This window comes from Melanerpes formicivorus, unplaced genomic scaffold (assembly GCF_026170545.1).
Source record: "Melanerpes formicivorus ecotype bairdi unplaced genomic scaffold, bMelFor1.0.p_v2 SCAF_4, whole genome shotgun sequence".
Classification (NCBI taxonomy): Eukaryota; Metazoa; Chordata; class Aves; order Piciformes; family Picidae; genus Melanerpes; species Melanerpes formicivorus.
Genome location: NW_027142356.1, coordinates 12115881 through 12141976, shown reverse-complemented (window position 1 = coordinate 12141976; position 26096 = coordinate 12115881).

Sequence of the window (26096 nt, the reverse complement as noted above, 5' to 3'; positions counted from 1 at the left end):
AGGGATGATAATAGGTCCTGGGCCAGCAGCCCAGTCCCTGTAGCAGACATTGTCTGGGAGAGCTGGACTATACCAGCATGCTCTAGCCTGAACTTTGATGGAAAACACCCGAATCCTGCAGCACAAGGAGAAAGCCCTGGGGCTGTGTGACTTGGGCAGCCAGGCTGTACTTCACTGGCGTCCCAGCCAGTGCAAGGCTGTTGCTGCCCTGCCCATCCCAGGCAAGGCTGCAGCTGCATGCCAGGCTGGTGGCAGACGTGACAGCCTGGGCACCAGTGTGGGCAGCTGCCTGCCTGTGGGGCAACACGTGCTGTATGTCAGGCCTATGGAGAGCCACTGCTCTTCTCAGCCATCTCCAAGCTTGGTGGGATCTCAGCTGAGGATCTGCCTCTTTACTCACTTTCCAAAGGGACTATACACATCACCCTTCTGCTGCCCCTTGCCAGACATCCAGGATGGGAGAGAACTTCTACTAGTGCTTACTGAGGATTTTCACTAGAGTGAAAACTATATGTAATGGCTTGGAGCCATTACCTGTAGTGTCATGTCTTGGCCACACCACTGTGGTAATTTACTATGTCCATACTTGTTTTGAACAAATGCAGAAACATGTCCAGAACTGGGGAGGGCAATATGATTATACACCTCTGGGCAAACCCATGAGGACATTCACACTGATGTCTTGGCATATCCTCTAATTAGTGGCCTCTGGGCTTGCCAGCAGCACTTGGCAGAAGCAGCAGCTGCCACTCATGAAGGGATGGGAAAATCAAGGAGAGTCAAGCAAGTGTCCAAGATGGACTTGAAAGGATGAGAAGGCTTTTGAGGTAATTAGTCCAAGAAGCCAGAATTCCATTATGATACGGTACAAAGATATGTTGTCTTATGCTTTAATGGCATTAAGAAATAATGCCTTCCTTTAAAGAGGGTTGCAATCTACTGGTTGACGGCTTCTAAAGCAAACTGTCCTGAACCAACACAGCAGTACAAGGGACAGTTGGTGCAAGGTAGCAGAGCCTGAGCTCTGCTTTAAGAAGTGGAGATTACCACTTGGCAAATAAAAAGAGTGTAAGGCCTTAGAGGGGTTAAAGGAGTAAAGAGCCATGTAACCATGACACTGTACAATACTAAATTGTGCTTTGACAGACAATCCCCCTGAAGAGTGGGACTGGAGCCAAACAGTCTAGCTTGGCAGAGACAGACCCTAGCAATACATTTCATCCCTGCCAGGCAATGTTGATTTGCTTTGGTTCACATTCATTTGTAAGCACTCTGTCTGCATAAAGCCCCAGATGGCCTTGGAGACTCCAGCACAACAATATTTTCATACAAATGCTCTTACAAAAGCTATCAGAGCCTGAGCTGGTGTCCAGGGACAACAGCCTTCACTAGTTAGCTGAAAGAAAATCCCTCAGCCTAATTTGTGCATGAGGAGATACCCCACTGATCCCAATTTTATTTGAAACAAGATCCTCAACAACTTAGGTTGCTCAGGAAATCCTCTTGGCAACAACTGCCTCCAGTACCCTTGTTTTTTGGTTTGGTTTTTTTTTCTCCTGCAGAAATCACAAGTGTGATGATAGAAATGAAAGCAAGTTCTCTGGGCTCACTATTGGCTGGATCTGGCTTGTCAGATGTACCAGTCTTGCTGGCAGCACAGCTTTATCTGTGTCCTTAGGTCCAGGAGGATATACAAGAACAAAAGCTGCTGAAAGTAAAACATACTTTCCCTTTCCCCCAGTGAATAAGAGAATCTAAAGAGGAATATTGTCCTTCTTTCTTTTCTGGAAAACAAGAAGACATAACATGACTCATTGTCAGCTTGTAATTCCTCTTCAGTTCCTGTTCTCCTTCATGCACAACAGTAGCAGAACACTTTGGTCAGCACAGCCTGACTCACTTGTTTGGTTGTTTCTTTTCTCTCATTTGAGAAGGCAGCATTGGCCACCTCCAGGCATAAAAACACTGAGGGCAATGATAAGTTGCTTGCATTTCTTTGAAGAAGAGAAAAAGGACTTGTGCAAGCCTCAAGTTTTAAGGTCAGAACTCCACTGGACCAAGGTCCTTCTTCCGTTTCTCCCCACCAACCCAAGCTGAAAACACCACAGGTGGTACCAGCTCCTCTGTAGATTTCCACATAAAACCTCTGGCAATGCATCTGCCTGCCTTCTGAGCTGACAACACTGCAACAGTCATGAGCCCTATTAACAAATTTTCTATTTGAGAAAAATCTAATGAAGATGTTGAACCTTAAAGAAACAGTGGAGTCTCCTCGGTGGCTACTAGTTTCCTTGCACGGAGATGCACAGGCTCAGTGCCCTTCTCTGTGAGTGCTCCCAAATAATGTTCCCCTTGGGCAAGAGGCTGTGCTTCCATTAAATGAAACTAAATCAGGTTCAGAGCAACCAGAGGAGTCAGTTGCTCACACCAAAGTGCCCTTCATGTATGCAATGCCTTATTCCTGAAGACTGTGACTGTTAAAAATGTAGGTGGGACAAACTCAGAGATAAAAAATGTACCCAGGGCTGGGCTGGGGACCACAAACAGCACTGGCTCCAAATATCCTAACATTTAATGTTCTTGCAGAGGGTGAAAACCAGAAATCTTTATTCAGTGACAGAACCTTAACCTCTTAAGCCAGCTGTCCTATGACCAGCACCCAGACCTCCATCTTTATGCTTTTTCTTGGGCAGAAATTGCAGTTCATCCTGCCCCCTTCAAAGCCACATGAATTATCTGAACTGCACAGTGGACGTTCATAGTGAAGGAGAGAAGAAAAGAATTGGGGGAATGTCAGCAGAGAGTGACAATGGGACTAAAAACAGTCAGAAATGCCCTAAATTTGCCAGCTGCTGCTGTCCAGCAGGAGAGGCTGCACATCTGCAGGACTAAGGTGGGAAGGAGGCTGCAAACACCATGTGAAATGAAACCCCAAAAGATTGCTCCCAAGGAAAAGCATATTTCACGTACCTAGTGTGGATTGGAATAACTTTAATCTGAAGCCTGCAGAGCCACAGAGATTTATTAATCACTTCCTGGTGGTCATGAGGACAATTGAGAGAGACAAAGTGATTGTCAGAGGGCTTCAATGCATGCCACAATGAGCCTCTGCCACTGGAAGATACAGAGGAACTCAGGTCAGGAAAGACTGAAAAACCTGCACAAGGTGGTGGGATCTCATGGCTGCATGCAGCAGAAGACCACCTCCTCTCTCACTCCATGGTGTGTCAGCCTGAGCTCAGGACCATCCAGTTCAGGGAGAGGGTATCGCTATCTTGAACTGTAACCAGTCTTCACTCCTTTCAAAAGGTGTGGATATCAACCCATCTTCAGTACCTTCCCAACATTTCTAACTCATGTTGCTGCAAAGTTATTACTTAATTAGCCCAAGACTGAGCTTGTCTGGACATCAGAGTCCTATGATGCAGGAGTTTTTACCTCACAGAGGAAACCTTGCGCAAGACATTTCTCTGTCAAAATCGCCTAGTCGGGTTTGTTAGATGGCAAAAATCTGATAGTCCTAACAAATGGATACTGCATATTCTGCTTTGTCTCTACTCTCTGGCCATTCCCCTGTATGATGGAGCACTGTGGTGAAGGATTTTACTGCTATTCTAGAAGCAGGGGTCAACACACAATAGTGTGGGTGAGGATGGAAACCTGGCAAGCTTAAAAAGTTGATGGAGAGTAGTTAATTTATTTGGTATGAAAGAATAAACCCACAATCAATAAAATAAAGTAGATGCTACTAATTCTGCTGTGCTGATGCACTCATGTTCTTCAGGACACTGAGCTCAACACATCCATTCATATGCCAGTGACTTCTCCAAGAGAACAACACAGTATTCTGCACGTCTACCAGTGCCTTGCATATCAGTTTCTGCCAGCTTATTACCTTGCTTGAGCAACTATCTTAAAAGATGCAATTATGACCTTAAAGTCTAACAATCTTGCACAATCTTACAGTCATCTAGTGCTAGCCTATTTTAGCAAAGTATTTAGATTTCAGGTTTTCCCATTAAATGAGGGGTAATTTGAGAGGCTAAATATGTGGTGAATCAGTGCCCATGTACCTGCTTTCCAGGAATAAAATAATATTCTATGTTTGATGTTTCTGCTACACTTCTGTGTGAAGCACAAGTGACTTACAACATTGACTTGAACTTAGTATAGGGACAAAGTAAACTAACCAGGGCTGGTACAAAACATCACTTCAAAACTCCCAAATATTTTGCTTTTGGCAACCTGTATAGCCTGGAGGTTATACAGAGTTTGGTTTTAACATCTGACATTAGTGCTTAAGGACTGTGAGAGCTGGGCTTGCAGCATGACCTAATGAGGAAAAAGGCTTTCATTTTGGCAGAAGTTATTTAAGCTAATCTCAGAATATTTATAATTAGGCCCCAAAGACTGGCCACTTCCAGGCTGCCTGAAGCAAGCATGCCCTGTATTGAAGGGAGTTTCTGATTTGCTGCTTACAGTTATCACTGCTTTTGTCATGTGCCACTGCACTTTGTCCATTTGGGCTTTCATATATTTGATGCCATGGATCCTGGCTTTTAGTCACTGTATCTCATTCATCAATAACGCTGTGATGGATGGAGGTTGAAGCTCTCACCTGGAGGACACAGGTTAAAATCTCAGCTTTGCCCATCGTGCAGGAAGAGTGAGTGTCTGGTTCTCATCCCACTGACTGCTGAGTCACCTCTGGAGAATTTGTGCTCACAGAAAGGAGACAGTTGTTTTACAATCCAACCTCTTCTCTGGGCAGAGCAATATTTGCTTAACGTTTGTTTCCCAGCTTTGGGTGTTTCTCCATCAGCAAGCTATAACTTCTCAAGGAAAGCTGGATCTGCATGAGATATTCTTACAGGTAAGGTCCTATCTCTGTCTAAATGCTATCAATGACGTCCTTCCCTAGAGGAGGGCAAGGTCATATCTTTACATCAGGGTCAGCATTGCTTTCTCTCACTAACTGAGTGCTCAGGTTAGGAAATCCTAACATATTGTTTATGGCTTGAGGCAATCTTGGTGACTCCAACAGACTTTTATCTGAGGACACAAGCTAGGAGAGCACTCAGCCCTGGGCAAAACGATCTGATTTTTCCATCTCAATACTTCACTAGTCCCTGTATGAGATTAATTGCCTTGATTTCTGTCCCTTTTATCTCTGACTCTCAAAGAAGACTTCAGTAGCCCTTCAATTGCACACCTGGCATAGCAGCTTTACTGCTCTGAATTCACTATGGTATGCTTTAACTTAGTGGCTTTAGATCATTGCTCTTCTGCCACAGTCCTGAGACTTATAATCACAACTTCCAATTCCAGTAGTGGAGAAAATTTGTTGCTCGGCATCTTGCTCCTCTTGTTCAAGCAGCTTATTGTACATCTGAGTGAAATCGTACCTTTGTTTTCCCTGACATCTGTCTCCCCAGCTTTAGCCAACATAAGAACTCTCTTCTCTTCATATGAACGTACTGAAGTCAATATATTTGCAATTGGCACCACCTTTCCTAGAAATATCTAAAGCTCCCCTCATCCCTTCATGCTACCAGGAGAAACTGGAAGCCTGAAGAACTTGTGCTCCCTATGCTCTCCTTTTCCCCTAGCTCTGTGAATAGCTCTGGACTACTGGAGCCATCTCCTGCCTGTGGAGAGACTTCACTGCCTCCAGCAGAGAGGATCCTGCTCATGCTGCTGTTGTCATATCTTTGGGTGGCACAACTTTTCCTCTGACCCAGCTCAGCCCATCTGTACTACACTAACCAACAAGAAGCAGAGCTAAGTGGAAATGTGCTCTTTTCAATGTTCAGGCTAACCAGTAAAACTTTCCTCTTTTGACATTCCTCTTTTTGCACCAAAACAAATAGCATGTGAAAACAGCAACAGACAAACTGAAGTGCTACTCCCTCTCAACAGCCTCCATAGAAAAGCATGGCAAAGTGATGGTTGTCCTGTGCTGAATACAAAACCTCTGCTGCCTGACTAACCAAAACCAAGGTCTGATCTCAGGTCTCATAGCTGGGGGCGTCACTTTGAGGCATGCTTCCCCAAATTCATTTTCATCTTGTTCCTAGGGAAGCACAGGCTGCATCTGAGAGTGTTGGAGGCTACCTACCGTTGTCTCTTCTGGTGATACCACATCAGAAGTAGCTATGGGTCTTCAACATTTTTTTAAAATCCAAAGCAATTTGAAAAAATGGCTTTTTGTTTGTCCTGGGCCAGGGCTGACCAGAACTGTGGTGTTGGGCTCTCAGCTGCATCACATCTGGCATGTCCCCAGCTACCCCTCCTGAACTGGAGTGGAAAAGCATGTCTGAGGCCACATACGGAGAAGGGAGGCAGCCAGTGGCCCCAAAGTGGAAAGCATGGGCTGTTCCTGCAGCACCAGTCCCTTGGGGCAGCCTGACACCAGCAAAGTTCTCCACTTAATCTGCTTTAACAGCACATGGGTCATATTTTCTCTGTTTTCCCTTCTGACGTTATGCTGATGTGTTAATCCACTCCATGGCAGAAATGAAAAACACTCTGAAATTTCATATGGTGCTGTCAGCTGCTGGAACTAGATGCCCTGTAATAACCTCCAGGGCCAATGGCCCATTGCCTCCAGTTCTGAGGAAGAGCTTATTTTCCTTGGCGTGGCCAACACATGTAAAACCCTGCTCCGATAGTTTTTCAAAAGAGAAAATAGGTGGCAAATTACTTAGCTCTTTCAAGGAAGTTTGGAAACAATAGAAAGCAACCTCATGCCATGTGAGCACTGACTGCAGCTGTCCAGCTTCCAGCACAGAGCAGTAAATCATCTCCTCGACGGCTGTCACAAGCACACCAGATCACCACAAAGAAGCTATTTTTCTTTCACTACCACTGCCCATTCAAGACACAGCACTGCTGCTAAAGTACTTAGCAGATGCAAGAAATATTTGAAAATGGGTATCTTTTTTTTTTCCAAAGAAATAAGGTTAAGAGCTTGTTTGCTCCATTTGCTTGGAGCATGGCTTATTTTGCTATGCTGCACAGCTGTAGTTTCCTCCACATGGTGGAAATGGTTACACCTGCTCAAAGGCAGCAGTCTCAGGGCAAACAGGAATATTTCCAGTACCCCACACAGGGCTTTACAAGGTGCTTTAATGGAGCATTCCAAAATGTGTTCAAGTGCTACTGCCTCCACCCTTGTTAGACTGGAGACATACTGTGATCCCCATGCCTGGGCACTAGGACCAAATTTAGAAGATGATGCTCTGCTGTGGAAGCACAGCCTGAGTTATTCACTCCATTTCCTGGGTTTGGGGGGGGGTGTGTGTGTGTGTGTGACTGAATGTCACTGTGGGTAGCATCAGCTCAGGTCTCCCTGGTGTGGTGTTCTTTATCTGATATGCCAGCAGCCCACGTAGCCCCTTGCCAGCTGCCATGCCATTCCCCAGGTGGTCTTTCATGCCCAGCATCTCCAGCATCCTTTATGGCTCTGCCTCCATAGCAAATGTTCTGTTCTCTTTTGGGAATTAGTATTGCTTGAGGGTTGGGTACATGCCTTGAGACTGCCACGGGGTCAGGCACTGCTCCCCATTCATTCAGTCCTTGCCTGCAATAGCACTGCTGCCATAGTGGAATTGTGCCACAGGAATACCATATGAGTGGAAAATTGCACCACTGCTTCCTAAAGATGAGTTATAAGTGTGTTCTTTTTAAAATGTGTGATGTGAGGATTGGTCAGAAAGGGACCAGATGAATAGTAATTAAGATACGTTGCATGAGCCGTTCAACCCATCCCTAGTGACAGCAGTTTGAGCACATCTGAGGCAATGGTAAACTGGAGGGGAAAGGCTTCTCAAACCCCAGCATGGGATGGTTTCCTTAGAAACTATTCAGCTGAAAGGCAAGTGCCAAAAGTGCCCTGTGAGGAAGTTACCATCTCCCAGCAGCCGAAACACTGGGCTGAGCAATTTCATCCATGGGGAACCAACAAGAAGGAAAGGTTGTCTGAAGAAGAGAAGGGAAGCTGCACCAAGTTTCATGCTGGGTCGCCCATGGGCAGAAACTCATGATTACTCATCCAAAGCTGTTGCATTTTATGTGCCACTTCTGCAGCTGTTAGTGTCCCTTTCTTCAAAACAAAAGCCTGGTATGGTTTTATGACATCTGAAACCAGTGGAGGTTTATAGCAACTGCTCTAAAAGCACACATTGTTGCAGAGAAATGGGGTTTGTCTTCTTTTGAGCCAATGTGACTCTATAGTTGAGGCATGCTTTCAGAATAGCCCCTTGTACTGTGGCAGAGGCAGTGGTTGCCCAAGTGGGCACCTCCAGCAGCAGCTGCCTGACGAGAGGGCTCCTCAGGAAGAAAGTATTTGGCTCTAATTCTTCAAGTGCTAACATGTCTTCAGTATAATGGAAGAGGATTCTGAAATCCCAATACACATCCCCTTGATATGTATTGTTCATGCTATGTCAGATCCTTTTCTACCCAGGAGATCCACCACCATAGTAATTTGCCCCTTAGCATCAGGGCTTAACCAGGAGGAGTTCTGTTGATAAAGGATGCTTTCAATAACTAAGCAGTTTGTGGAGGGCTTGTTTCTCTCCAGAGGTTTGTTTGCAGTGCCAAGATCAACTCTCTGCTATTTTGGTTTTGTACTGGAGAAGACAGCAAAGAATAGTAACATGAAAAAAATGAGAAGGACTGTATCAGAGTATAAACAGTGGCCATAAATGCAGATATGTAAATAGTTGAATGATGCATGAGGTAAAATATACTACAGCTAAAACAATATGAGGGAATACTTTGTCCTTAAATGGTTCAAAGTTATGTAAAATATCTCCATGTACCTTCTGGAGTTCTAATGTGTGTTCAGAGCAAATATTTTCTGCTTGGACAATATGCTCTGCACCACCTGAGCTTAAGTATGAATTCCTTGGTTGTCTGAAACACCTATTTGATGCAAAATTTGAAAAGAAAGACTATGTATTTAAAAGCTAAGAAGTAGCAGGGAACTTTCTGAGCTCAAAACTTCAATGGCAGGGTGCCTGTCATGTCATGACGCTAAGAGCTGCTTCCAGACTCCATCTGCGTTGTATCAGAGTGGTAAAAAGCTGATTCCTGTGCAAACACTACTGGCTTTGATCAATAGCACTTAGGGAGCCCTCTTGCACCAGGCTGCCTCCTGGTAACATTGGGAAAGTAGAGCACAAACATGTTTTCCTCTTCCTTTCACATATTTGTAAGCCTGAAGCCTGTTTCTACAGCCCATTTATCTTTGGATAAAATGATGTTGCAACTGGAAGGAAAACTGCCCAGGAAAAAGGAGAGTGAGGAGCAAAGATGGGGTCCAGATTCTGGAAACCTCCAGGTAGGATGTGGTTATCATTCCTCTGAAGCTGCCACTGGGACCTTCACCCCACTGCATCAGGCAGGTGGGGTAACTGTAAGGAAAGTTGATGGCCTTCATCTCCTAGAGAGATAACGAGGACAGTCAGGGTGTACTTTTGCAACCATCATGGAGAAAGGAGGTGCACAAGGCTGATGTCACCCTTGAAACGGCACACAGGAACTCAGGCAAAACAGAAGCCAGGTCTTCTGCGGTTCTTGGAGCATGGGGACAGGATTTGGCTTTCTGCATGAAATGGTAATATTCCTGCTAATGACATCCAGGCAAAACAAAAAATGGACTTCCCAAGTGTGCTGCAAGCAGGTTTATTCTATGTCCCTCCTCTCACCACTTTTTCCCCTTTTGCCAATTTCTACAGTCCCAAAGATCCTATCCAGCTTTCAGTGTAGGAATGTGGGGAAGGAGACTGAGGAGAAAGTTCTTCACGGAGAGAGTCATTCGTCATCGGAATGTGCTGCCCAGGGAGGTGGTGGAGTCATCATCCCTGGAGGTGTTCATGAGGGGACTGGACGTGGCACTTGGTGCCATGGTCTAGTCGTGAGGTCTGTGGTGACAGGTTGGACTCGATGATCTCTGAGGTCTCTTCCAACCTTGGTGATACTGTGATACTGTAAAGAGAGAGCCCCAAACTGCTTTTGTTTTGCAAAAATACTTTTTTTTTCCCCTGTCTGTGCTATGTGGAAGGTTTAGAGCAGACCCAAATTAAAAAAGCCACCAGTAAACAGTGATAGAGAGTGATGCCAGTACAGCCCTTCTGGACCCAACCAAAGGGTCATCTATGACACAGCATCTTCCCTCAGACAGGGGACAAAGCCAAATGCCTACAGGGCAGTGTCTTGGTCCGGAGAGGGAAAGAGACTCAGTGCTTTTGAATATTCCCATGTTGTGAAATTAGAGGCACAAATGAGGCCAAAATATCAACAGCTAGACTATTTATTACATAAATAAAGTGGAAATAAGAAGGGGAGGGGGAGAAAAGAGAGAGAGAGAGAGAAGAGGAAAGGAATTATATTACCACACCCCTCACCCCCCAAGACAGTTTGAGTCTGTGGAGGAAAGGTGCTGCAGGAGATGTTGGGTCTGTAGAGAAAGGGTGCTAAGGCTTTGGCTGGAGGAGAGATGTGGTCCTCTGGGCAGCCTGGGTCTGTAGAGAAAGGGTGCTGAGGCTTTGGCTGGAGAAGAGATGTGGTCCTCTGGGCAGCCTGGGTCTGTAGAGCTTCCAGGCTCCATGGCCTCTTCTCCAGAGCAGCATTGTCCCGGGCTTTTCCTTCTCAGTGGCATGGTCCTTCTTCTGTGTTTTCCTACATCTTTGTTTTTCTCCTGCATTTTCCTTCCAAGCCAGTAGTTGCTCAAGTCTTTTATACAGTTTTTAGTCCTTAGGTATGTGTCCAAGTATTGTCCCTCAGGAATTCCAGGGCCAGGAAATCATCCTTAGGTAAATATCCATGTATCGTTCCCCAGGAAATCTTTCTGTGCATTAGACAGGGGTCTGGATAGAGGGGGGGGGGGGGCCTCTGCCTCCTCCTTCTCCACCTACATGCCCCCACACTCGTTACACATCAGGAAACAGGTGGTGAATCCCTTGTCTCACCATCCTCCCTTCCCAGGGTACTTGATGGTTGGAGATTATCTTGTCCTGAAGGCTTGATGGCTGGGTCCTTGGGCCATTGTTGTAGGCCAGCTGCAGTCCGGTGTTATCATGATGCAATCGCAAGATGATTTGCATCCAGGATTGGTAGACAGGATTCCTACATGATCTTTGCACGTTCCTTCCAGTGGCTCTGCCCAACACATATCAGCTATTTTCTGGGCAAGCAGCAAGTGATTTTATCTTTGTTGAGTCACACCAGGAGAGCCAACTTTTAGTCTCTCACAGGCAGTATCAAAACAAGAACTTGATTACATTTCTCCCAGATACTTTCTCAGCCTGTAGTAATTTAAGGATTGTCTGAGCCCCTTTTTACACTGGCTTATTCTTGTTTAGTGTCTCTTCCTCCATATGGTTCAGTCATTCCTCTAGCCTTGTCAGCTTTGAGTTTTTGGGTGAACCCAAAGCATCTTTCAGGAAATACTTTCACAGCTGAGCAGCATGGTTTTTTTCCAGTTCATCCTTGGATAGACAATTTAAGAGGTATTGAATACCCAAATGAGCAGCTTTTATCTTTCTCCTTGTACAAGATAAGCAGTGCCCATCCCTGTCACACTTTACACATCTGTGGAGCCTCAGTCCATTAATGGTTTCTGACCAGCACTGCAGGTCTCTGAGGAAAGTGTCTCAGGAGTGAGTCAGTATAATGGTGAACTGACTTGAACTTGTGTGCTTGCTTTTGTGGAAAGACCTTGCAGTGGTTAGTGGAGGATGAAAAAGGTGAGGCCACGTGAGATGTGGCTGGCAAATGAATAATGACACATCAAGGGAGCAGCAGTGTGGTTTCCTGAAACTTGTCATACCAAGTACTTTTGGTGGGATAAGTCCCTTGAAATCGTACCCAACCATTCAAGGGTGTTATCACATCTTCCTTCCTGTAAACAACCTCTGCTTCTCAAAGCATCTTAATAATCATCTTAATAATGCTTCAAAATAAGGAGGCAACAGCACACCTCAGCAATTTGAGCTGTTTTTCTGATTTCTAGGCAAAAAAAATATTCTTTATTTTTCAAATGTCCCATTATTTTATTTGTTAGTTAATGGAACAAAGATACTCATGAGCCTCAAAACAAATTAGAAGCACTAAGCCAAAGAAATGTTCACATCCTTCTTCCTTGCAATTCATCACTGACGTACTGGGAAAAATGAGTCAGCTGTTTTCTCTGGCCTCATCCACACCGACACTAGATGTCAGCCCAAACCCACGAGTGCTTCTGTTGTGAAAACACAAACTAATGCTGATAGTCTGCATCTCTGAAGCTGATTTGCTGCATTGCAATGGCAAGGGGGAAAAGGAAAGGCAGGCTCCTTCATCTTTGCACAAAATCCCTTTTATAATAAACATGTTTTTAAACGAGCTGAAGGGAACCACATTTTATCAGGTGAGAACTGAAGCTCCTGTCCTTGTCTCGGATGTGGTAGAACGAGGACCATTAGCAGTGGTGTCCCTGTTCTTGGTGCATGGCTCTTTGGGCAGGCTGATGCCATCCCAGTGGACCCTGCTGGGGACAATCATATGTCTCAGGGGTTTCTGTTGCTAATAAAACAGAAAGCAGCTGTGAACATTACCTCCAAACATCTACAAGCTGTGGGCTGTCCTGAGCTCAGATGACAAGGCAGAGCAGGCACTTCTGGTTTTATGGTGAAGTAAAACAGGGAAACAGGACTGACCGGGGTATCTTTTGCAATCAGTTAAGAGCTCCATCAGCATGCTGTGTCTTTGCATCACTATTGCCCCAGAGCATTTAGCTCATAAACACTGTTAACCAGGACCCATGCTGACCGAAAGCCCTGCAAAGACAACAGAAACTGCTCAGGGAAATGTAGCATTTCCTCTTATTTCCACTCTGGCTGGGTACAGAGGGAATTTCCCCTTCTCTTGTTTAGAAAACAGCCTTCCTTCCTCATCTTCCCCTCATTCTCAACTCCCACTGTAGCAAGCCAGCCTGGCAAGGGCTTCAGGCTGCTGAGGTGAGAGGCCTTCACGAGAATTGGGGATTAATGATTAAAGGTTAGCTGTGAACACTTCCTCCCACATCTCCATTCATTCATTCTCACCTTTTCATTTTACAACATGAATGTATTTATTTCTGTGTCTAGTCCCTGCCTTTCCTTGTGCTGACCCTGTGCCTGCTGTGCATATGAGGTGGGCAGAGATCAGCCAGCCAAAACCCAGCTGAGACACAGCTCCAGTGTGCTTGCCTGGGACACCACTGGCCCAGCAAGGACTCATTGTGCCAGAAACATGGTTACTGGGAGTGAGCCGGCTGTCTCAGAAAGGGCTCAGGCTTCCCTGCATCCAGCCCTCCTGCCTCCTCACTGAATTGGTCCCTCGTGGACACAAACCCAGGGACGCCTTCAAGATCAATCACTTTTTAAAATGTCTCTGTCTTTCAGAGAAGAGATTTCCGACAAAAAAATGCAAACAATCATGGATCCAAATAACAAGTATTTAAACTGCTCCAGCCAGGTATCCTGCAATGCCTGCGCTGTCGGCTTAGCCGCTGAGTGATGTGAATTTCATTGTCCGAGGCACTTCCTTAAACAACAGCTCGATGAGCAGCGGATGCAGTTTGCTCCTGTTTACCGCGGGAGACAAGGAAAACGGCGGCACGAAAGAGCTGCTCCAAAAGGTAACTCTTCAGCTGCTGGCACCTAGATCTGCCCTGATGAGGTTGGATTGCCAAGGTCAGTGTTGAAAAATGCGTGTGATGGCAGGCAGGAGGGGTTCTTGGATTGTGATGGCCTGACATCATGCCTTCCCCTGGTTTGTTCGGTTTGGGTTTTGTTTTGGTTTTTCCTTTCCGTTAGGAAGCTCTGCTTCTGGCCCCGATCCTGGCAACACTGCGTTACACAACGACAGTTGCCATGGCCACAAAAGGGGAGGCAGCAAACAGTGCTGCTGCAGCGCTGGCAGGAGGTGCTGCGGCACTCCCGTGTGCAGGGGTGCGGGGGTGCAGGAGTGTGTAGGTGCATGGGTGTGGGAGTGCACGAGTACAGGGCTGTGTGGGACGGTCCCACCGGGGACCTAGCATCTGTCTGCTCGCTTGCAGGCATACCACAAACTGCCTCCAGCCCTAAGTCATGCATGCATCACAGAAAAGCCCCAGCATGAACTCGGTAAAGTATTTCACATAGTCTCAGTGTGAGCAGCTGGAACTCTACGTCAGGTTTGGATGTGGGGATGAGTGTCAAAAAGGGAGGGAGTGGGACTTCAAGGGTGCTCTACGTGCTACCAGCTCTCTATGCACCTGCAAGTCACAAAGGTGATGAGCAAACGCCAGCACATAGCAATTGAAGGAGGTGTGGGTTTCCTTGCAAAGGCAGCCCGTCCTTCCTGCTGGCTGTCTCTCCTGCTGTGCACAAGACTTGTGAGAGAACAGGAGGGATGAACTGAAGCTGTTGGAGCCCACACAGCCTGTCAGCATGCTGCAGGTAACAAAGAGGAAAGAGATGCCCAGCAGCTTCCGGCCAGGCAGCCATAAGGAACAACTGATGTCATGTACAGTACATACTGGAGTCAGCTGTACTGAAAAGAGGATTCCCTCTGTGGGACATCGATGCATAAAGGTGTTTGTCCCTACAGAGGTGTTACCTCACCTGTGTATGGATTTATTACAGTAGCAGCAGGGAAGTGCTGGGGTCCCCATCCACTGTTCTCTTTTTGTTCCTGCACTGCACTACTGGAGAGACTAGGGCAGGAGCAATGGTAGCAGACCTATACTGTCACCAAGTTCATGGTTTGCTGTGCACTTTTAGCCTAGAAGCAGTGAAGATTTAAATCTGCCATGCAGGGAATTGTCAGTGAAGGGGAGGCTGCACCACCTGCCTTGCTGCTGTCCTGATTGTTGTGGAGGTGCAAGAAAAAGGGCTGGCAACTTAAATAAGTCCAGCAAGATCAGCTAGGATTAATTTCCCAGAACCCTTGGTTACTCATGGTATGTTCATTTTGTTTATATTCTGTTCTGTGAAACTAAACAGTTCCCCTTGGTAGTTTTATATTCTCTAATTAGCTGTAGCACATTCGCTATCCCTAGTTTTACATTCACTTGCTTGTTTCTCAAGCCAGTGTCTCTTAAATCATGTCTACTGTTGTTTGAATCCCTTCCAGTTTCTTGCCATCTGTTCAATGCCAAAGTGAACTAAATGTTCATGGTTCATGGCAATATCCACCATGACACAGAAACACAAACCTTGTGCATCTGAAGTTTCAGGCCTCTCTATTCAAATAACATCAAGATTAATGCACTGATCTTTGTGAATCAAGTGACTGCATCTTTCTTTTCAGGCTGTCCTCCCCTTGTCTCACTTCCCCTCCCCTCCCTTCCCTTCCCCTCTCCTCTCCTCCTAACCCTAAAACTAACACCTAACTCTAAACTTTAATCTAATTCTAACCCTGACCCTAACCCCTAAATCTAATCCTAACCCTAACCATGATGCTGAACTTGTTCTCTTCTAGTCTCTATAAACAACCTGAACATCTTGCAGCTGTCAGGGTGCAGACTGTAGCATCTCACACACCATCTGCAAACTTTTATGTGCGGGTGAGTATGGAAGGTACAGAGAAGAGGCTGTGTGTGCAAGTTGTGCTTATTAAGCCATATGATTCAAGCCTCTGTCTGATGTAAACTGCATTTTTTCCAACTGATTACCAGTTTTGGTGTGTGTCAGCAGGTCATTGGTTAGTCTCACATGCATATGGCAAAAATAAGTACTTGATGGTCAGTTTTGCTTGAGAAACATGCTTTGTAAGAATGATCTGAACATTTGCTGGCTTCATGCTAGAAGCACAGCCTAACAGTAAGAAGTCCTTGGACTATGGACCAATAAATTGGTTTTCTGCAAAAGCCTGATCATCACAGCCTGAAATCTTAGAAATGGTAGAAACATTTTGTTGTGCAAGGGAGATGGGAATGCCCTCACCTCAGGATAGCCATACCAGTTTCTTCTTTACACCTTATCTATGGACAGTTGGAGGGGAGCTGCCACTGCTGGGGCTGTCTCTGCTCATCACTGTCAGACAAACCACTTCTGCAGCCTCTGGCCCAGAGTGTGTCACACCTGCTCTGCATCCAAATCCACTTTACCAGGAAGCTTGCAGCAGCACAATTTCCAGTATTTCTTCTTCTCTGTACCCTTTCATTATGGATAAATTTCAATTCCAGAATACGGGTGAAACCAACCCACAGCAGTGCCTTCACTGGTCATGCTCCAAACTATCTGCAGCAACTAGTTAGAAGATGCTCTGCTCTGTTCCTGTCCTGCTGGGCAATGCTTTTGCCAATGTGTCCATTACAGCCAAGCTCAGGCACACAGCCTCGCACAACCCTCTGCACATGGCAGAGGGACAAAGAGCTTGGGCTCACACCAAGATACCTATTTTTAAACTGTCACTGCTGCATAACATAATACATGATTAAACTGCATGGTGATTACTCAGTGAAGCCATGGGAGGCCAAAGGCTGGGATGGGGGTGCTCTGCCACCCATATCCACCTACCACCTGCCCAGGGCTGTGGAGCACCTCCACTGCCTCCAAGCTTTCACAGCACAATACTAACACTCAGACTTTCAGGACCTACCCAAGCACAGGATTTTCACTTTCTAAGGCATGCAGTGACTTTTCAGCAGGCTTTTTGGTGTGCTTTGTACTTTCTAAGAAGTGAGCTGAAGCGAAGCCCAACAGCCAGCATCATTTGTGCCTGCCTGAACACAGCAGGCACTACATACACACAGGAGAAAAAAAATCCCTGCAGGTCAGCAGGAGATGTAAAAACCCTGTCAAACCACTCAAGGGAGGGTCTGAGAAGTTGGTCTTTTACAAGAACAGTTTGGATGAGTTCTCTTTTAAACCTTAGCTGAAATGAAAGGAAGTTTGGGTGTTTGTTTTTTATTGTTACTAGAAATGTTTTTTCAGTCTGACCAAAAAATGCCTGTGCAGGTACCTGAAGGAGGGACTGCCTGAAGGGTCTGGTTGCACACTAGTATGGGGATACCCAGAGTGCTAACCAGGGAAATGGTAAAGGCTTGATTGCACATGGATGCCAGCCAGGATATGAAATGAAAGGAAGGTTGAGTGTTCCTATTTTATTGCTACTAGAAATGTTTTTCAGTCTTGGATGATTTGACACTCCAACCTCAAAGTAGATTTATTTACAGGCTTGCATCTAAGGAAATCCCTCCTTCTGTGGGAGAAATTATTCCTCAGTCAGCAGTCAAAACCAGAGACAGAGGGAAAAGAAAAGGAAAGGAAGTTTCCCGTTCTTTTCTTCTCTCCCTTCCATTCACCAGAGCCTGTCCAAGGTGTCACTTAAGGAGACAGGGGCCAGGTGTGCTGCCTCCTCCCCTGCTCCTACCCAGGCAGCCTCACCTGAAAAAACAACAGATATCTGGGAGAGAACCGGAGCCACGAACAGCTAACACTGAACAGCGGCAGTTTTGAAAAGTCTGCATGGATTACACACCAAAATATTGCAGGTTAATTGCTTTCTGCCCAGTGTATGGGTAATGCACAGGATTTGCAGAGCAAACAGAAGCTTGTTTCAGTGTGCTGGAGTTTCTCCTGCCTGTGAACAGAGCAAGATGTACCAGCATGAACAAGTAAGATGCTCAAGAATTTAGATGCCTATAAATTGCACGAGGTTTAAGGGAAGTGATAAACCCTCATGGGGTCCAAGTAACCCACTCCTGAGGCACAGAGGAAATTCATGCCTCCTTATGGAGGTAAGTCAGGCTTAAAACAGGTGATGGCATACTTAACACTGATCAGAGACTGCTCTGTGCCCAACTCCTCTCTCAGCACTGTCCTGTTAAAATGGGGATGATGTCTGTTATGTATCATGTATACGTCATCATGTATCCCCATATATCATTTTCTGATGCATTTGGAAATTGCCTCACCACTGCTAGAAAAAAAAAATCTATTCAGATCTCAGCAGAAGCTCATGAACTCTGGAGAGTTCTGGCAAAGAAGAAATAAGGGACTAGCTCAGGGTATGAAGATTTCAACCCCAGCATGACACTGGTCACGGTTTCCTGCTGGTTCAGCTCTATGCAGGGGACAAGTGCTCACTTGTAGGGTGCCAGGATGGAGCTTACCGCAGCTCCTCAACTCTAGGCTGGCCTTGCCCCGAGGGTCAGTTGTCAGTGGACAGCCTGGAAATCAGCCTGGACAGTCTGTAGTGTGGTGTCTCTTGCTGCTGGTCCTTGGGGGCCCACATGGAGCATCCATCTGGGCACAGACACTGCAGCTGTGTGTGGGACATCCACTCAGTCTTGATACATATGCTAACTTCTGTCAAAGAAGTGAAGTGAGGGTGTCTAGTGGGACCTCTACCTAAGTTTGTAAGTTCTGTGTGCTGAAACAGGATTTCATCCACAGCTGCCGTGAAATAGTCAAAATATTGATGAAAAATTAGATAAAATAAATCTCTGGATGACACTGATTATCTGTATTTATTTCTTTGAAAAGCTGTGAATTAGGAGGGGGGAAAAATATAGTTTCAGCTTGGTTACTGGAGAAGCAGCCATGCCAACTAGTAAATCTTACTCAAAAACTTCTGAGCCCAGTGGCCACTTTCATCCAAGTTGAAATGTAAGAGTAGAAGGCGGCTGCAGAGTGAGAGAAGGGTTAAGAAACAGTTGGTATTGCCTTCTTTTCCTCTCCCCTTCCTAGGCTTTGTAGCTAAAGTTTGCAAGACTCTCAAAAGGTACAGTGTTCTGTGCGTCCAATTTGTCAACATTGAAACTTGTCTTTTATCTCCACTTTTTATAAGATAGGAAAAGCAGAGGTATGAGGACAGCCTGTGCAGGTGTGTGTGTGTGCAGGCAGGCATGAGTGTATCTGAAGCCTAGCTCACCCTGGGAGGCTATGGCTGGCTGCAGCCCCACACTTCACAGGCTGGGCTCTGGAGGGATGTGTAGCACAAGCAGCTCAGCTGAGAGCAGGGCTCTCTGAACCTGGAAAACTGGGGCTGAACTCCATTGTCCCCCCACCCCTCAAACCCAAATCCTTTCTAAGCACCTGCTTCCTCTTTGAAAGAAATTTACTTTGCTGAAAAACAGACAACAGTGTGAAGGCTTTAAAACTAAAACAACAACAACAACCCCCATAAAAACAAAACCACACCCCCCAAGTTGGTTCATTGAACATGGTTGAAAATACAGATGTGCAAGCCATTTGTATGTGCTGCCTCTTCAGCGATTGCTGTATCACTGAATCACAGAATCACAGAATGTTAGGGGTTGGAAGGGACCTTCAGAGGTCATTGAGTCCACCCCCTCTTCCAAAGCAGGATCACCTAGGGCAGATCACACAGGAACACATCCAGGTTGGCGTTGAAATTCTCTGGAGAAGGAAACTCCACGACCTCTCTGGGCAGCCTGTTGCAGTGCTCCATCACCCTCACAATAAAGATGTTTCTCCTCATGTTGAGGTGGAACTTCCTGTGTTCTAGCTTATATCCATTATTCCTTGTCCTATTACTGGGTGTCACTGAAAAGAGACTGTCCCCTTCCTCTTGACACCCACCCCTCAGCTATGTATACATTCACAAGATGCCCTCTCAGCGTTCTCTTCTCCAGACTAAACAGTCACAATTCTCTCAGTCTTTCTTCATAGGAGAGATGTTCAAGTCCCTTAATCATTCTCGTAGCTCTTTTTTGGACTCTCTCCAGTAGATCCCAATCTTTCTTGAACTCAGTAGCCCAAAATTTGATACAGGCAGGCAGCCCCAGAGCACTTTCCATGGCAGTGGTGACTCACGATGTACTTGCTCGTGGTCACAGGTTGATGCTTGAAAGCACTGCTTACACCAGCAGGCCCTTCCAACATCAGCAGCACTTCTTCCAACCCACCCACCAAACCCCCACGCACTTAACACAGCACTGATTAGCCAGCTGCTAATTTTAGCCCCTTGGTATGGTTATGCTGCTCCAGCCTATGCAATGGGACCCTTAAGCAACGGTTGGCCCCAATTCAGGTTGGTGCCCTGGGAAGTCGTCATTGCTGCTGCTGTGCACTGCAGAGCCCCTGCACACCCATCCCTCTGCCTTTTGCCCAGCAGCATGTGCCAATGAATTGCCACTCAGCCCTCATGCAGCTGTTGTCTACACCTGATGCCTTGGGGACCCAGCAAACCTAGATTTTGTAGGTCTGGCTGGCTGGCTACTGCAGAGATGGGATCAGGTACATATGATGAGGCAGCAGTGCTGAAGACTAGCTAATGTTTTTGTCCAGGTAACAGATCTAACATGTGCCTAAACCATGCATATACTTCATGGACATCTGAGGCCAGCCAGAGTGCCTTCACCTTCTTAGCCTGTACATCTAGTGAAACCAGAATGCTTGCTTTATGGTTAAATTATCAGGCAGTTGTTCTGAAGCAAGTGAAGAGCACTTCTTTTTCACACGTAGCTGGAGGAGAAGCTTATTGCCTGGGAAGTGCCTAGAGGCATGAACAGGGTCAAAAAGAAATCAGCCACATTTGTGCAAGGTGTGTCCTTTGGGACTACTAATTACAGTAATTCAGGTACAACCTCCAACTCATAACCTCTTCAAAATACTGATTAGTAAATGCTGGGAGGGGTTATCAAGGAAAAATTCACTCTAAAATTGCCTTGACACCAATAATCTTGCCCAAGATACTTGTCCAAGATCCTGAAGACAGGATACTGGTCCAGTTGGGTCAGTGATCTGACGCACATCCACGTCCTTCTGTTGTAAAGTTGTGGCTGTAATAATTAATCAGCTGGAAACAGCCCAAATCCAAAGAACAATGCCACAGCACTAAGTACATATTTACTCAGTCAGGGGAAGCAATGAGAAAAGGAGTTTTGCTCCAAGCAGAGCAGAAACACCTGTCAGAGATACACAAAAACAGAGTGAGAGTGCAGTGCCTGTGCACAATATGGTTGGACTTCCCCAAAATTGCTGCCTAGAGTCATGAAGAAAATGGATCTAAGCACAGTGCTCTTGGGGAGTGCTGCCCATCTGGTAGTAAATGCAGAGAGTCCAGCGGGGAATGATTGTTATTTTTTAAATACTTTTTAGATTATTTACACTGTTTTATTGGTAAGGATGAAGGTGGACAGCTTGGAAACAAAGCAGTTTGGAGAGCAGTGGTGATGCACAGTGTGGGGTGGGTTCCTGGTGGACAAAGCACCAAGTGTGTGTTTCTAAGGCAATGCTGCTGGCAGAACTACTACTGGTATTTTTTGATGTGTAAGGAGGTGTGCACAGTCAGGTGACACACAGGTCTGAATGACTGACTCCTGACTTTATGAAGGTGCTGCTGCTACAATAAGGGCTGTATAAAAGATCTTCATATTAAGCTGAAGGCCAGAAGATGCTTCTAGGTCTTCACCACATTGGTCTCTGCCAAAAGCCTACAAGAACTGGCCTCAGGCAAGGCAGATAAATTTTGTCACGCAGATACATTTCTGGTACAATTTTTTACCCACAAGTATGGTTTACCTTTCTGAGAAAGAGGGGTGCCACTCTTTTCAAACCAAGGCATAGCATTCAGAAAGGGGATCCAGGCTTGGACCCAAACACAGCTGATTTGCTGCAGGGAGGGGTAACTGGACAAAATACAACCAGCTTGGGAACTACAGCAGTTCCCACCAGCCTGAGCTCTTAGGACATGTCAAGGCATGGCCATATAAGCCCTGCACTCCTGATGCAGAAGTACTCTGGGTAACAGCATCCAAGTTGGTGTGGGTAGTGGTCCTGGAGGATACTGTTGCTCGCTAGCTCTGCCCTAACAAGGAGATTTAAGGGTTACTTCACACAGGCTTTAAGGATATAACATGAGAGCTATTGTAGCTCTAAGGGATAAGCCACACTGTTCTCAGCCAAAAACATGAGAAAAAAGCAGGAAAGCTGCTGGGGATGGGGGAAGTCCTTCCCCAGATTCTATGGAAGCCCTTTCTTCTTTCTTCTGACACCCTTAGCCCCACTTTCCTCCATCCTTGGGATCCAGCAGAGTTCAGATCTATTTCTGGACTTTGAAGCCTGACCTTGTGCCTGGTGGCCTTCTCCCCCTTCCACTAGAGGCAACTGGCTTGGGGTGGGCAGCTTGCTTTTCCTCATGTTGCTGTTTAAAACTGAAACCTATCTTCGTAACAAGTTCCTTGAAGTCAGCACACGAAGAAACATCCAAAGGACGACAAAAATAAACCAGGCAGCTGCACCCCTGCCGAGCCTGGGCTTTCCTTTGTAAGGCAATGGAGCAGCCTGGTGCTGCGCGTCATTTAGCAGGGGGAGGGGAAAAAAAGGCTCTTGTTTAGAGGGTGCCAGCCAGCGCTGCCGACCGACAGCCTGCATCTGGCCCCGAGTACCGGCTCCCAGCCGGGCACGGCGGCTGTTTGTGCTGCTGCCGAGGGAAGGGAAGTCACAGCACACATCCTGTTGGCTTTACCTGAAGTGACCCAGCTGGGACGTTGTTTTAGCTTGGCAGGTCTGTGGTGTTTACGATCACAGAGAGCGAGAGGGGTAACGATCCTAACGAAGCGGCCATGGGTACAGCCGTCCTGTGCTGGAGCACTCTTCCTCCCCTAAAGAGTGAGAAGCTGCTTACTCAAGGACATTGTGTTTGGTTAATTAAAGCATCTAAATAAAAATTACTATCCCTCTGACCCTCTGGGACAGATGTTCCTTTATCTAATTCCATTTTTTTTCCCTTTCATCAGGGCTATGTTACCTCAAATTAGCATTTCATGCAGACAGTGGATCAGTGGGGTGGGGTAAGTTGTTCCCACAGCTAAGCCCACAGTGAATTTGGTTTAGTACTATCTGTCTGCTTATTCAGATGGAAACTTAAGAGACCTAAGTAAAACAGTTTAGAACACAGTTAATCAGAATTCTATGAATAAACATGTACTTGCCATAAATTCCCTGGTATCTATCATGCTGCTCTGGTTTTGATCCTCTTCCATCCCATCTGGAACCTGAAGCTGTGTAAAACCATAAAACGAACAGGCTCAGGTGAGGGTGACTTCATCAGAGGCTGCTCCACAGCTGTGGGAAGGAAGACTTGCTGTTACAGGGTTGTGAATTCCCCAGCTCACATTTATCAGCTGCTGTGTTGGTGGGGAGCAGCATATTGCCACTCTCCAGCTGTGGCAAGAGCTGGTTGGAATGCCTGGCTGCATCCCAGGCCCCAAGGGAGACTGCTTAGCCTGGCACAGAGTGTGTGGGTGCTCAGGCAGCCTCCCCAGGAGAGTGCAGGTGACTGGACATGGCAGAATGGGTCATTGATCTCTTGGTAACTGATCCTAAACTGACCTTTGGGGCTTTTTGCAGGAAGTTTGCATTGATATTTAATTGATTTTAGAAGAGCTCTTTGAAATGTTCATGGAGCGTTCTTTCAGCTTTGCTCACACACATCACTTAAATTTTCTCTGCAAAATTTCCTCCACTAAACAAAAAATGCTTATAAAATCTTTCTTTAGTACCATGAAACTCATTTCTCCAAACCTTAGTCACTGGAAACATATTGTCCTAAAATATGCCATGGCATGGCACTGTAAGGCCTTCCAGTAAAACAGGAATCATCTAATATTCTTCAGCAAAGTATGGCAAATGCCAAAGGAAGCTGCAAAAAGTGCAAACACAAGGATGAGCCACATTGCATGTGCCAGTACAGTGGAAACAGCTTTTAGGGAAAGGCATCTTGAGCAGCAACATCTGCAGGATCCTCTGCCCTCATGGCAGCAGCGAGGTGCCTGTGCAGAGCAGAACACTCCACAAGGTGCAGCATTCCATGAGGGCAGCTGGGCTGCATGGGGGCATAGGTACATGGCATACCCCTGCTTACATATCCCACCTTGTGCCAGGAGCAGCAAGGCAGTGTTTTGGGGCAGGGGAAAGCCCCACACTGCTGACTGGGAGCTGCTCTGTGCCATGTTTTGCACAAACTGTGTGAATGGTTTATCCTTTTCCATCACTTGGCTGTCTGCAAAAGTCCTGGGCAGGATGATGGGTGATGCTGGTCTCTGACCCAGGGGTGAAACAGCATTTGTGGTCCCTACTGATGCCCAGAGCACTGCTGGAGGCTACTTCTGAGAAAGCAAAAGCACCAAGGCATACAACTTCCCTTTCATTTAGTAACTGGAGAAAACTGAGAGCTGGAGTGGCAGGAGACAGTGGGGCTGTGCAAACTGATAAGGGAGCATGCAAGGGAAGGTGATCAGGAAGGAGGGATAAAGGAAAGCCCAAAAGGGCTACAAAGCAGGTGCCAGCTGCGGGAGTCACACCATGCATATGTGAAACAGTTAAGTCTGGACAAAGAAAGCAAGCAGTGTGGGGAAGCAAAATGGAAAAAGATGAATGTGGGAGAAGCCTGGGCTCTGGGCATCTGCATGGCCTGATGCGAATGCAGTTAGCTCCTGCAAGCTGGACATAGCCTGCCCTGGGCTGTGAGAATGACCCCTCCACCACAGGCATTAAATGGGCATCAATAGCCATTAGCAGCTGGGGGCTTGAACCAGAAACAAACATACAACTCTGTTCATGTGTCCATATCGTCTTGCTCTTAAAAGAACTGCATTGAGACGGGTAAGCCAGCTACTGCAACTGACAGATCTGTGCACTGTAACATGTGACAGGAACAAAAAATGGCCTTAAAAATGTCACACTGAGTCAGGTGGCACTCGGGGGGGTGGTGGTGGTGGTGGTGGTGGTATTTTTTTATTTTTTTAAAAAGTTCTTTGAAAAAAGGAAAAGGGAAAAAAATCAAAACACAAATTTGCCTGAGAGTAAAAATACTACTGAAAACCGAAACTGTGCAACATTGACTGGGAGAGATAACATCTTTAAACAAGCACATGCAAAAGCAAGTGCTACCGCAAACGTCCTCAGCACCCGCCCCGTTTCCTCCTGCTTCCCTCCCTTTCACGGCAGAAATATTGCGAGGAGTTAGTAACGCAGCACCATGGCAAGTCCCCAGGCTGCCACCTGGGTTTGGACACCTTAGAAGTTCACCTTCTCCTAAGATGTGGTCTGGAAAAATATATGCAAACATAGTAAGTTTAAAGGGCACGGTAAGGCGCACAAATCAGCTGAGAAAGCCTAAGTCAAATGAGCGGAGGAAATAAAGCAGCACTAAGTATCCTTTGGAGAGGAGCTACAGCCCTAGGGGCTGAAAGAGGTAGTCCTTACAAAATCAAAATAAACCCAGTAACTGATTCTTCTCCACCGTCTCTACCCAGCATTAGTATGTATAAAACAAGGAGCTGTTTCCACTGATGCTTTAGATTCTGACACCAGTCCAAAATTAGCTCTGAACACAAATTAATGGAGAAGGCTGGGCAGTACTTAGAGCTGCAGCTGTGGGAGGCTTGACAGCACACCTTGCAGTGCTGCTGAATTATTTAGTCTACAGGCATGTAACTGAGAGCAGTACCAGCCCAAAGGAGCTACCTATCATCAGCTACTCATCAGAAAATAACGCAGTGAACTCGGAAGGGGTTTCCTCTGCCTTTGCTGATTTATTTAAAGCAGCCACACAGAGAAAAGCTCAAAGAGCTGTAAAATCCAGTAGCTGGATTTTGTGCAGCCCAAGCCTTAATGCAACTGCCTTCACCTCCTCAGAAAGCTACAGTCCTAGACAACGTGCCTACTGTGGCAGCAGTTGCTGTTGGCCTCTGTGGTTTCCTTCCTCCCCACCATTATTTTCATTATTGTTGACAGAAAAATCCTGCACCTGCTGCTCTTACTGCAGGGGAGGAAGCCCTCCAGGCACTTGCTGAAAAGGTCATCAGGCTGTTTCTTCTGCCATGGCATTGGCAGAAGGCAGCACAGCCTCTCTGGCAGGAGAAATGCCCATATGCATGCTGGCAAGTCCACAGCACCAGCCTCTTCCCATGACAGCCAGTCAGCGGGGGTAATTAGCAGACAGACAATAAGAACAGTTAGGATGAAATGATGGGGCTGAAGCTAACCATCTCACTGCATCACCAAGCCGCAAGGGAGACAGGGAGTACTTCCCAGGCACCTGAAGATGCAAGTTCATAGTCCTGGTGCCAGGCTCTTGTACACACCCTTCCAAGGCAACCACTGCAC